Here is a 13,761-nt window from a genome sequence, read left to right as displayed (position 1 = left end):
CAGAAAACAGAGTTCAGAGATCAGGGACAGTGGCTCACAGCTGTAATCCCAGAACTTTGGGAGGCTGAGGCAGGGGGATCACTTCAAGCCAGGAGTTCAAGATCAGCCTGAGCAACATAGCAAGATCCCATCTCTACACAAAATAGAAAAATTAACTGGGTGTGGTTGCATGTGCCTGTAGTCCCAGCTACTCAAGAGGCTGAGTCAGGATTGCTTGAGCCCAGGAGTTTGAGGTTGCAGTGAGCTATGACGACACCACTGCACTCTAGCCCCAGCAACAGAGTGAGATCTTGTCTCAAAAATAAATAAATAAACTACATACAAAAATATTTTGAGTGAAAGAAGACAGGCACAGATTAGCGTATACTATATGATTCAATTTATATAAAGAACCACCACCACAAAGGCAAAAACTGTTGTTGAAGTCACAATAATGGTGACTCTTGGGAGGTTACTATTGGGAGGCAAAATTTTGACCGGATGCAGGAGGGAGGCTTCTGGGGTGCTGGTTATGTTCTATATATAGATTTGTGTGCTAATTACATAGTTGTGTTCACTTTGTAAAAATTTATTGAGCTGTATACTTATGATTTGTATATTTTTATGTATGTATGTATGTTCTATTCAACGAAAAGTTTATAACATTCTAAAAAACATAAACTCTACCTTACAATGCCCCACACAGTAGCTACAACCCCTTAACTCCATTCTATTTCAGAGTAAATCTTTTTGAAAGAGTTGTTTACATACCTGTTCCATGCATCATTTCTCATTTACTCTTTAACTCACTCCAATATAGCTTTTGTTCTCACCACTCTCTGATTCTGTTTATCAAGACCAGCAATATCTCATATGTGCCAACTGTCAATTTATTCCCTCTAAACTCAAAATTCACACTTCATTATTTTCTGTGCTATAATGAAGGTAGACACTGGAAACGATTTTCCTTTGCTGGCTGTCATGAAGTTAAACTCTATCTGTAGAGGATATGGGAAGGACACTGTAGGAGAAAGAGGATTCTTTCCGTGATTCTGCTGTGCTTCTCTCAGTGGGCTTCTGCAATGTGTGGCAGTGTAGAGTGAATGGTACCTCCCTGTAGTCAACTTCCTTTGAAATCCTAAAGGGTGGCTTCTAAGTACACATCATCCCCACAAGTGGACTCCCAGAAAGTTCTACAGTTCCACTCCCTCATCCCCCAAACAATCCAGAAGATGACTTCCTGGGCAGTACACAGCCTCAGTGAATTCCACTGATGGGGCACCTCCCATTGGGTTGTTTCCCCTGGCCCTTCAGAGAAGGGTTTTCTGTTGGTAAATTCTGTCAGTCCTCTTCCCTTCACACTATACATTTAACCCATCAGTAAGCTTTGTAGGTCCATTCTGAAAATGTATTATGAAATATGACCAAATCTTACCATCTCTTGTCATCATCACAGCTCACTACACCTCAAACACCTGGGGGTCAAGTGATCCTCCTGCCTCAGCCTCCCAAGTAGCTGGGACTACAGGCACGTAACACCATACCCAGCTAATTTTTTCTATTTTTGGTAGAGATGGGGTCTCATTCTTGCTCAGGCTGGTTGAATATATTTTAATAATAATCAAATTCTGACATACAAATAATAATTTATTATAGTTTTTGCTTTACACTTAAGTTGTTTCTAATTTATCACTATTATGGGTAAAGTTATATGTATCTTTGAGTGCCATGTAGCACTATCTTTTCTCAGCAAAGCCTCTACTATTATCATGCATGTTGACATTCAAGTCCTGGTTGAAAGAAAGTTAATTAATTTGTTCTTTATACCTCTTTAGCTATTGATATTGAATTTTAGCATTAAGAACACTCTATTGCCCTAGCAACAAAATATAATTAAGCTTAAGAGCTTCTTCAAGTCTACTGTCTGGTGCTAAGGCCACAGACCTAGTCTGAGACTAGAAACTCTCCAACATCAGAAACAAGAACCTGAATTCTATGTATTTGACTTAATGTTTTTTAATTCACTTTATATTCCATATATCTTAATGAAATAACAAAAGTCAGAATATAACAACCTGTATGGAACACCTAAAAAAGATAGGGATAATTGAGGCTTGAGCCACTGTGCTTTCCTCACCCTGAAGAAATGGTAGCAGGATGAACTTAAGTGCTACAGTGATTCTTTGAAATGAAGTTAAGACATGATTCAAAACATGATCTGACAATTGGGCACAATACTTGAAATGAAAAATCTGAAGCATATGACTTCCATATCAAGTACATAAAATTCAAGTTTTGTTAAGCCAAGAGAAACTGAGTGAGAGAACAAGGTGCTTCTGTGGGACCTAACTGCTCCAATTACGGTACTTACTAAAGCACTGGCTACTTCAAAATACTAAAACCTACCAAACCCTCAAAAATCAAAATCTTAATCCAGGCTTAACGCGGATAATTAGGAATAAACATTTCTCAGAGAATATATAAAAAAGCCATGGTTTAAAGTTATAAATCATGATATAAAGTCATCTAAAAGCAACATGCATACCAAGATATTATTACAATTGTTAAGAAACACCATAGTCAATGACAGCAATTAATAATTCATATACCTTACAGAGAATTAAAGAATGCTTAATTATTACTCAAAATATTACTCAAAATAATACATAAACTTAGGAACTACAATTTATGCCAGAGGAAGTATGTTGCAAAGAAAAATAAATCCGTCAAACAATAATTTCAAATCCAAACAAAAGAGTATACGTATAGAACATATTGATTTTAGAAAAGGGAAAAGCAGAATAAATGTTGGAAGTCAATGATTTGTAGCCTACATTAGAATCACAGGATTTTCAGGTGTACTTCTCAGAGGAAAGGGATACTCTTTTAGGCAAATCAAATAAAAAACTCATGCGACAAATATTTATCAACCACCTATCATGTGCCATGCATTATTCTAGGTGTAGGGGAATATAGCAGGAATAAAATAAACTATTAATATTAGGTCATTAAATATGAAATGTCTGATTTTGAATCAAAAATTTAGTTTATTATATCTCAAACAAGAAGCAGTACAATTAATCAAAGTATGTATCTAAACTATTGACACAGTTTTGCCATCTTAACGGTACCTTGTTTGTAGCCAGCAGCAAAGAAGTTCAGAGAGCAAGTGGCGATGAAATCATGAAAGGTGTTTTCCACAGCCTGTTGAGAATTGGATATTTCTCCTTGCAAGCAGTGGTCCAAAGCTTGGAAGAAATGGTACTCAGTTGGTGTAAGGTCTGGTGAATACAGTGGATGACAGACAGTTTCCAAGTCCAGCCTCTGTAGTTTGTGCAACGTTGTTTGAGCAGCGTTGTTTGTGCGACATGAGGTGGAGCATTGTCTTATAAGAGGACTGGCCTATCTCTATCGACCAATCTCGGCTGCTTAAGCGCAAGCATCCTCATCATTTCATCCAATTGGTTGCAGTAGACATCTGCTGTAATTTGACCAGGTTTCATGAAGCTATAGTGGATAATACCCGCACTGGACCACCAAACAGACACCATTAGCTTTTTTGGATGAATAGCTGGCTTTGGACTGTGTTTCAGCACTTCATCTTTATCCAACCATTGAACAGAACATTTGTGATTGTCAGAAAGAATCCATTTTTCATCACACATAACAATATGGTGTAGAAATCGTTGGCCTTTATGTCGTAACAGCAAAGAAAGGCAAGCTTCAAGATGATTTCTCTTCTGGCGCTCATTTAATTCATGTGGTACCCATCCATCCAGCTTCTTTACCTTGCCCATTTGTTTCAACTGGTCTGATATTATTGGAATAGGAATGTCAAACCTTGCTGCTAATTCACACCTAGGTTGAGATAGATTCGTTTCCACTACAGCTTTCAGTTCACCATTATCCACCTTGGTCTCAGGTTGCCCACATGGCTTATTTTCAAGATTAAAATCACCAGAATGGAACTTCTCAGACCATCGATGTACTGTGTGTTCATTAGCCACATCCTTCTCACTTTGCTGATATTTCGAGCTGTCTGCATGGCATTGGTTCCACAACAGAACTCACATTCGAAAATATTATAACACGAATTTTTGACTTATCCATGGTTTCACTAAAAATTACTCTAAAATATGTGAAAGATAAACAAAAGCCAAACTGTGTGCTTGAAAGACTGAGGATATACCTTCACAATAAAAATAACACAAATGTCAAAGTAAAATGTCAGAGATTTCAACTGTCAAACTTAGTACTTGAGGAAATCAGACATTTCATAGTTAATAACCTATAAAATTACTGTCCCTGTGGAGTTTACACTCTATGTTCAATAGTGTAAGGTGTTATTTTAAAAAATAAAACCAGGAAGGAGAAAGAATATGTGTTGGGATGTTGTAATCTTTAAGAAGGTAGTTAGGGAAGGCTTACCAAGATGACATTTGAGTAAAGAGCTGAAGGAAGTGAGGTAGTGAGCCATGTGTTATCTAGGGGAAAGAGTATTCTAGGCAGAGGAAACAGACAAGAGCATATTTTCAAGAAATAGAAAGGAGGCTAGTGTTACTGTAGTACAGAGAATGAGGAAGAAAAGTAGTAGGATATGAATTCAAGAGAAGTAATGGGGGCAGGCAGACTGTTTAGGTAGGGTCTTGAAGGTCAGTGTAAATCACTACCCCTTCATTCTGAATGAAAAGGGAAGCCACTGGAGCATTTTTTTTTGGCAGAAAAGTGAAATGACCTGACTTAACAGGATCAGCCTGGCTGTTGAGAAGATGGATGGGGGTTAAGGGAAAGGCCTGAAGCAGGGAGACTATTTAGGAAGTGGCTGCACTAACTCAAGTAAAAGATAATAGGTAGCTTGGATATGGGAGGTAGTAGTAGAGGTGGTAAATACTTAATCAGATTCTGGATGTACTCTGGAGGTAAGAACAGACAGAATTAGCTGACAGACTGAAAGTACAAGTAAGAGACAGGGAAAAGATAAGAATGACTCCAGGGTCTTGGCCTGAACACCTGGAAAGATGAGGTTACCATTACTGAGAGGGGAAGACTGCAGGAGATAAGGTTGGAGTGTGAGGGAGGAGAACTGCTTACATATGAAAAAGTTAACACTTGAGAAGCCTATTAGATATTAGGTAGACAAAAGGATATATAAGTCTGAAGCTGAAGTGTGAAGTCTAAGCTGGAGATACAATTTGGGGGTTGACAACATATAGATGGTATTAAATTGCTTATATAAAAGGTTTACAAAGATATAAACCTGCTGATATTTTCTACATGTACTTTTCTAATTTTAAAATCGTAGGACTTTTCTCCTGCCTATCTAGACTACTGAATTATAAATTTAATATACATGTGAAATAGGATACAAAAATTAGAAGCCAGAAATCCAATTAGGGAGATAGAAGTATGCACAAACTACACGAAGGAGTAAAGGAGAATAGGAACTGTATGTTTCATACATTTCTGTATTTGCCTGCATTACATTTACATAGGTTCTCAATAAATATTTATGTAACTAATACTGGGATACACTTCAATATATGAAATAAACTTCTTAATAGGTGCCCTTGCTTCCACATCCCACCCTCAACTGCATTTTCCCTACTATAACCAGATAAACTTTATCAAAGGGCGGATCTGTCCAATTCCATTTTAAAACCTTCCAAAGGCTCCCAGCTCTAAGGAAAAGTTTCTGCCAAGACTAGCATCTATCTCTTCACAGCCTAGCTCTTATAACTCAGCCCTGCCTACTGAACTACTAAAGCTTCTGGAATGTTGTTCCTTCTCCCCTACAAGCTCCTTCCCAAAAGGATAATTCCTATTAGTTACTCATGCCTCAGCATGTCATTTTCTCTATCAAGTTCCCTGATCATAGCTCCCCAAATCTCAACTAACTCAGTTAGATGTCCTGCCTCCCTAACTTGATAGTACACTCAACTTAACCACCAAAAACTATAATTACATGTTTATCTGCTTCCCTAGTAATATGGTGAACTCCTTAAGGACAAGGATCACACCAGATTCAGTTTTATATCCATTGCTTACCATAGTTACTGGCACATAAAATATCTTTACTGAATATTACTTATTGAACATAATGATAAAGTCCTGTGTTCCCAACATTAGTTTCCAATTTGAGAATATAATCGTGTTTATCTCTGTTTGCTTATAAATAACTTTGAAAAAAATTTCTTTAAACATGGCAGCCTAATAGGTTAAAGAAAAAAAAAATTTCTGGGGCCTTATTTTGCAGACACATTTATTATGGCACAGAAAACAAAATTAGTATTATTTTTTTCAAAGAAAAAAAAATATTTCATAAGAACTTGTTATTCTGGGGAGGCTGCTTTATCTAGGCCCCATCCCCAGAGGCTACAGTCACTAAACTGGATATAATCCTTAGTTAAAACAAGCAGAGATATGATGAAAGAATAGAAATAAGCTGCTGCCCAGCCTAGAATGCCATCTGGGGACCACAAGGTAACAAGCCTGGATGACTAAAACAGAAAGACAAATGAGGCTGCATTCCTGATAGCATGGTGGAGCCACCATACCAGCTCTAGGCAGTCTACTTCTAATTTCTCATTACTTGAGAAAGATAATCCCTCTAATTTGTTTTTGTATCTCTTTTGTCAGATTTCTGTGGCATCTGAACAGGATTCCTATTTGATAGGAAAGTTAGAAGAAAATTTAGGAAAAAGTCACAGAGAAAAAGAAAGACACAGACGATTATACGAAATGCCAAAAGAAAAATTTATGGTAATTGATATCATAAACTAAGACAAAAATACAAAAAACAGACTGACAAAACATATTTGCAAAGAAAGTTAAAGGATTATATCCATTATATCAAAGGATTAAAGGTATGAATAAAGAATTCATAGATCTGAAAATCAAAATGATGAATAAATATATCAAAAAATGCTCAGCCTCATAAGTAGTTAAGGAATTACAGAATTAAGCACCAAAAGAAGCTTTTTTTCATTCGTTTTATTGTCAAAGAAAAGCATTTGGTGATAGTGAGTTTATAGGGGAAACAGTTACTCTCAGACATTAATGATGACAATGAGAATTGTGTCAATATTCCCGGAAAATAATTTGGCATTATGTATTAAAACTAAATTATATACTATGTACAAAGATATTCATTGCAATATTATTCATAATAGAAGACTAGAGACAACCTAGATATCTAAAATAGTTATGGTTTCATTATTGCTACAGACCAAACTTTATCTCAAAACAGTACGTATTTCTTACAACTCTATAGATTCACTGACGGTTTCTCTGTTGGTCTCTTCTCTGGTTCCTTTGAGGGTGGATTTAGCTAAAGGGTCAGTTGGGCTAGTAGGTCCAAGACAACCCACTTTCATTTCTGCTAGTTGGCGCTGGCTAACAGCTGGGGCATCTTGGTCTCCTGCAAGACACATCTCATCCTCCCTTGGAGAAATGGTTGATTCTAAGGCTAGAGCAGGCAAGGGACAACATGAACCAGGAACAGCTTGTTCTGCCAGCAGGTTCTAAGGAAATGACAATGAATGAGATAGGGGCATGATAAACGGGCACAGGAGCCAGCCTGATGAGGCTCCCATTGGCTAAATCGGGAACAAATTAAAAAGCAAAATAATAGCAACAAATCACAGGACACTGAATAAAATCAAAATCCAGGAGTCTTTACTGCTTAAATTAATAAATGGGAAAGAATACTACCTTACAATTAAATACCAACTAGTACACTTAGAAGGAATAATGGAAACAAAGAAATCTGGCAATCATCATAAAAGTGGTTAATTCAGGTGGGAGTCATCAATGATACCCACTAAAGCTAGTGAGTAGATGTTTAATGAGAAACAATACTGGCATAATTTTGGAATACAGCTCCACAAATACTAATCAATTACAAAGGGACACAAATATGATCTTGTTAACATCACTACTAGTGGCACGATTTGACATTGCATGCCTCTGGATGCAATGCACTGAGAAGGGCACAGCACCGTTTCTGTGGTATTCCTGACAGGAATGCATAACCTGATTGGGGTCACGAGGAAATACCACAGAGATGTAGGATGAGGGTCATCCTACAGAACGTAGGGTCTGTACTTTCTAAAACTGTCAAGGACATGAAAGATGAAAAACTGAGGCTGAAGAAGTCCAAGGGACACAACAACTAAATGCAACATGTATTCCTGGATAGGATACTGGACCAGAAAAGAAAGATATTGTTGGGATAGTAGATGAAATTTATATATATTCTTTGGACTAGAGAGCAGTGTTGTACCATACTGATTTTCTGATTTGGAGGGCTGTATGTTGGTAGAGAGTGATTTATTTGTAAGAAACATACACTGTAGTGTTTAGGGATGATGGAACACTATGTCTGTCATTTGCTCCAAAATGTTTAGAAAAAGACTGATAATGGGTATGTATGTATTTATATTAAATACATACACATACACACACATGTACATATGGAGAACAGAAAGAAAGGAGGTGGCAATGGAAGAAATGCAGCAAAATATTAACAACGGGGGAAATCTGGGTGAAGGGGATACAGGAGTTCTTTGTTCTTTTCTGGCATCTTTTCTATAAGTTTGAAATTATTTCAAAATGACTTTTTTAATCTGAAATAAAGATGTGATACAGAACATCTAGTGATAGATCACATGTGAATCAGCTATTGTTTGAGGCCAGGAAATATTATAGAATGAAAATCTTGAAAATATATGTTCATTTACATACTTCCATTACCATGCTCTGGGAGGATGCATTACCAAGGAGGGCAATATTTTTAGGTCTATTTGGAGAAAGACAAGCATTGCAATGTTTTAAATGAACTTTCCTTTCTCTTCATGTATTTTAAATGGGCATTTTACAGCTCAGTAAGGAAAGGAATCTTGACTCATTATCTTCGTAGTTCTAGCACCTAAAACATTTATAATTTAGTCATTGTTATATCTTTCAACAGGAATTATACTCCCAATATTGTTCAAATCAGAAAAATACAATGACTTGAGTATCAAGGATTTTGCTACACTGAAAGGGAAAGACTGTCTATGTCAAGTTAAAATATATATATATCAGACTGAGGCTAGAAAATATCAAGGATTACCTTTCTTAAGAACTCAAGGAGTATTAGTTACCTGCTTTGCAGTCCTAAAAATGGAAGAGTGTGTAACCAGAAGTAAAAGGCATTTGCCTGAAGAATAGCAAACTATTAGCAGTTTTGACAAAAAAAACAAAAAACAAAAAACAAACCCCAGAATAAAAGGTTTAAAATACAAACGAGGCTTTTGGATAAAAGAGCTAACAGTGGAAGGCCATATTTTAAAAAATGTTAGAGTGTCTGAAAAATTATTAGATTGAACTATATCAAATTGCTGATAAAGCATATATCCTACAAAGAAAAGATGAGTAAGATCATTTTCAAATCTGAAGGAAATACATTTTTCACTGCAGAAACCAAAATCCTCCAAGGCATTTAGATAGTTGTCAAAATTAAACTCAAAATTTTAAAAAGCTGAACAGATTTCACATGGCTCAATACTCTACCCTTCCTGGAGAATACATACATTTCAGGCTCTTGGTCCCATTCCTGATCTTAAAAAAAAGTTACATATGCCTGAAAATCTATGTTATAGTTAACCATATAGAACTTCAGAATTATGCCTTTTCAAAAGTTTAAACAACTGAGAATTACATTTTAATAGTATATAATTATCTACTTTAGAACATAAAAGATACTAACACCTTATGAAATTAGGATTTTTCTATTAAAAGCAATATTAGAGAATTTAAAACTGTTATGACTACATTACAACTTCTTCCCCTTAAAGAGTACAGGCCAAATCTTTTCTAGCATCTTACAAGTAAAAAAAAAAAAAAAAATTCATCAATACTATAAACCAGGATCTGTATGGTTTTCAAATGGAGATAAAACACTTCTTAGGACTATTTTAAAAATTAAACGAGATCATGTATATAAAGCACTTAGGACAGTGGCTGGCACAAATCAAGCACTCAATAAATGGCATTTATTATGTTTATTCTTATAGAAAGGATGTGAAACAACCCTGCAATAAGTGGGTTAAAAACCTATTAGCAAAGTCTGTAAAGGCAGATGGATAGAACCACAGTTAAATATCTAGACTGGTTAAATATCTAAGCTCAATGAGGCAAAGAATCTTGACTTATTTCTTCTTGCAGTTCTAGAACCTATAACACAGGTGCTCAATAAAGGCTTACTGAAATGAAGTGAGCATGAAAGTAAGTTGTCTGGAAAAGAAAAGAAAAAAAGAGGTCTGAGGTTATCTGAAAAATAAACAGAGTCCAAAAATTGTTATTCCTCCTAAGCAAGTAACTTTGAAAAAGGAAATACAATACTAAGCATTTTTTGAAGTATGCATAGAAACTCCCCTCAGACTGGTTTCTTTAATAATGACTAGGTCCACTCTCAAATCCTTTTTGGTAAATGTGTTAAATGTAAAGTCTAATATTTGAGACAAATATTTTAAAATTTAATCTAAATAAATGTTGTGCGCATCCTCAAAGGGGGGAAAATTACCCAAAGCGCTAAGGAATCTTTTCCAACTTCCATTCAAGGAGAATTGGATTAAGTTAATTTACAATTCTTCCATCTACTTATATATGATAATGAGCTCGAACTTTTATCCACAAGTAAGTGTAAATACCTGTATTTCACTTTCACAAGTTTGAGTGCACACCCTAGAAAAGGAAGAGGAAAGAAAACCAACTCTCTCAAAAGTGGGCAGTGCCACAGCAATACAAGAGTGGCTAACAAAACTTATCTCCCATGTCTCAGCAGCCACCTGTTAGAGCCCTTGCCTAATAGCAGGTCTTCATGGGCAGAACCCTTTCATATTGAAAACACAAAATTCTCAGTGCACTGGATGAGGGAAACTGTGGAATATGAAAATTGGTCCTATCTTCGCCATCCTACCCCAAGGATAAGAGGGAATCAACGGACTTTTCTTAAAAAAAGACTTCTCCTAAATTATTGCCCATCACCTCACTATAGCACCCCACTCTTATTCCAAAACTGATCAATTTTACAGAAAGCAAAAGCCACACCCTTAATAACACATTCAACTCCACACACTGCTTGGCTTCTGTGCCAAGTAAAATAACTGTTTCCAAAGAGACAGTTGGAGCTAATCTCCTGAGCCTACTTCAAACTAAAATCTGTGAACAGTGTGAAGTTACAAATCAAATAATAGCCTGAAGTTATGGGGGAAAAAACCCATTAAATACATCTATCTTCCTTAATGAAATGACAATGTTTTTCAGAAAAACAAAACACCAGAACTACCAGTCTACCTTACGAAGTAGTTTACAGAATAATAACAACCTGCAATATACAGAGTAAATTATTCTTAAATTATCATTTGCTTCCTATGGTGCCTTGAAAAGCAGAAAATGCATGAAAACACATATTGTCCAATAACTTACAGCATTAGAATTTTTAAATCTAATTTCTGGAAAGTTCTGCTCTAGCAGTTTAAAAAGCAAACCAAAATTTAATGAGAAAAACGTCCAAAATCTGAAAATACACATGGAAGACACTCATTTAATTTTTTTTTTAAAACTAAGAATCAGGAAGGTCATAGGGACCAAGGTAGGGAATATCTGTGAGTGCCTGATACAAAAACAGGTTTCTCTGGAATTAAGGATTGAAAATAATATTTTATCAAATACCATCAACATGATCTTTAAAAATCACTTTAATGTTCAGATTTTTTTAACCACTATATAAGTTTCTATTAACAAAGCAAAAGATTCCAACACAAAGATTTTCACACTATACACATAAACACTTTGTAAATTAAGAACTAGATGTAAATCAAAACCCTAAAAATTATCTAAAGGTATCCAAACACTATTTGAAACATCAGACTTTTATTTTCACATTCATTTCTCAGATCTACTAGTAAAGCTCTTGTGGAATGAGTCTTCATATCAATGTAAGATTGTTCAATATGCCATTCCGTGTGAATAGAGCTTGTGAGACTAATTCTCAAAACCTCCTCAGGGGATGCTTTATTACAGCTCTAGTTACAATTTCCTGCTACTCAAACAGCAACGTACAGAAAACAGCTTATACAGTTAGAAAGAGAGAAGAGTGAGGATACAGAGGAGCGCTCCATTCTTTTGTTTGGGTGGCAGAAGATGCAAAAATAAAGGTTCAATGGAGCCATCTGCACCTATGCCCACCCATTCCAGCCCTGCGGAGCACTTTCACCCATCCGCTTCTCAAGTCTCTAGTCCCCGAGGTCGGCAGATCCCGCGGCTTTCCACGTCTTAAAGGATAGGCGGGGGAGGCTGTAAGCTCCGGGGTACAGACACAAAACGAGGGAGGACACAGAACCTTTGAGGGCAGAGGGACAAGGAGATGCATCCAGATGAGGAGGATGGGACGCGCCAGAGACCCGAAGGCTTGCAAATTCACCGGGATAAAAGCCCTGGGGGACAGACACAGGATGCTGCCTGTTTAGGGATGGGGAAAGACTGACGGACAATGCTCCACGAGGGAGCCGGGCACACTCGGAGACCCGGGAGGGTGCGAACTAGGTAGCTCTTAACACGGAGCCGAGAATGGGTTAAGACAGCCTCAAACATATCTACACCAAGAAGCTAAGACTCACGATTACTTCTCCGGCTGACGGTAAGGGTCGGGTGGACCCCGCAGGTCTGCAGTTCTGCCTCCGTCGCGATCGCCCCTGCCTCTCGCGCAGAGCGGGTGACCTCAGGTACTCTCCCCGCCCCACCCACCCGGCAGGCGCCCCTTCCCCGCCGGCCCGGGTGCACCCGCCGGGCGGAGGCTGATGGGGCCGAGGGTGCGCACTGGGGCCGCGGGAAGTGCTGCGTGAGCTGAAGGAGCCCGCGGCGAGGCTCAGACTGGGCGGGTGTCCCCCATCCCTCTCCGGCCGCCGCGCCGCCTCACTAGGGGGAGGGGAAGAGGGGGCGGTGGCTCTTGCCTCCGCCTCGCGGTCAAGTCCGGCTCATGCTCCAGCCTTGAGCGCGCGCGCAGCCCCGGCCGCCCTCCTCCCCTCCCCCGCCTCCGGCTCAGCAGTTAGCGCCCCTGCCGCCACCACCCCTGTCTCCGAGCCACCCGCCAGCAGTCCCACAGAGCCTGCAGCTCCAGCGAAAACCAGCAGGAACGGTAGCAGGTCGGCAACCGACCCGGAAGCTCTTACGCCGCAAACCGCGAGGCTGCAAGGGGTGTGAACCCGGAAGCGATTTCCTCGCCGCGATAGCGGCGGGGTGGAAAGCTAAGGCCTTTGAAGAGCTGGGAGCCAATAGTTTCGGGAGAGAATGAGGGGTCAATAGTGCTGAGGTGCTAGAAGAGGGAAGGACAATAAAGAGCCGTAGGAGAAGAGGTTCTTCGACTCCAGAGACCGGAGCCCTCGGGGTGCGGGGTGGGGAGCGCAGCGGAACCCTTTGGACGGCTTCTGGTGGCGGCCGAGGGTTTTTCTGTCACAGGAAGTTGGGTCGGGCCGCTGTGCCTGGCAGGAGGGAAGGAGGAATGAGAAAGCGGTGACTGCACCCTCCTCAGGTGACTGTCCCACCAGTGAGTTGAATGTAGCGGTCGGAGAGGCACTCGGCAGCCCACACGGGCGCCTCTCGGTTTCCTTCGGGGAAACAAGAGGAGCAAGATCCAGACTCCAGCGAGAGAACACAGAGGTGGGAGACTGAACCATTTCCACATCTGGTTACTCCAGGCAAGGAGTTTATTTATTTATTTATTTATTTACAAATAGTTAC

The 13,761-nt window shown here is 38.8% G+C and overlaps 1 protein-coding gene across 1 annotated transcript in view; it reads right to left on the bottom strand.

Moving 5' to 3' along the window:
* The window catches only part of ANKIB1 (ankyrin repeat and IBR domain containing 1), a 185,113-nt gene extending 172,182 nt beyond the window's left edge, over nucleotides 1-12,931 (bottom strand). The window contains exon 1 of the mRNA XM_012656561.1: nucleotides 12,642-12,931. The gene's annotated coding sequence lies outside the window, so the exon portion shown is untranslated. The remainder of the gene's footprint in view (nucleotides 1-12,641) is intronic.
* Nucleotides 12,932-13,761: the final 830 nt, after the last annotated feature.

Source organism: Propithecus coquereli, unplaced genomic scaffold (genome assembly GCF_000956105.1).
Source record: "Propithecus coquereli isolate 6110/MARCELLA unplaced genomic scaffold, Pcoq_1.0 Scaffold508, whole genome shotgun sequence".
In the NCBI taxonomy this organism is placed as follows: Eukaryota; Metazoa; Chordata; class Mammalia; order Primates; family Indriidae; genus Propithecus; species Propithecus coquereli.
Note: the sequence above shows the minus strand (reverse complement) of the source record. Positions and strands in the feature narration are given on the sequence as shown.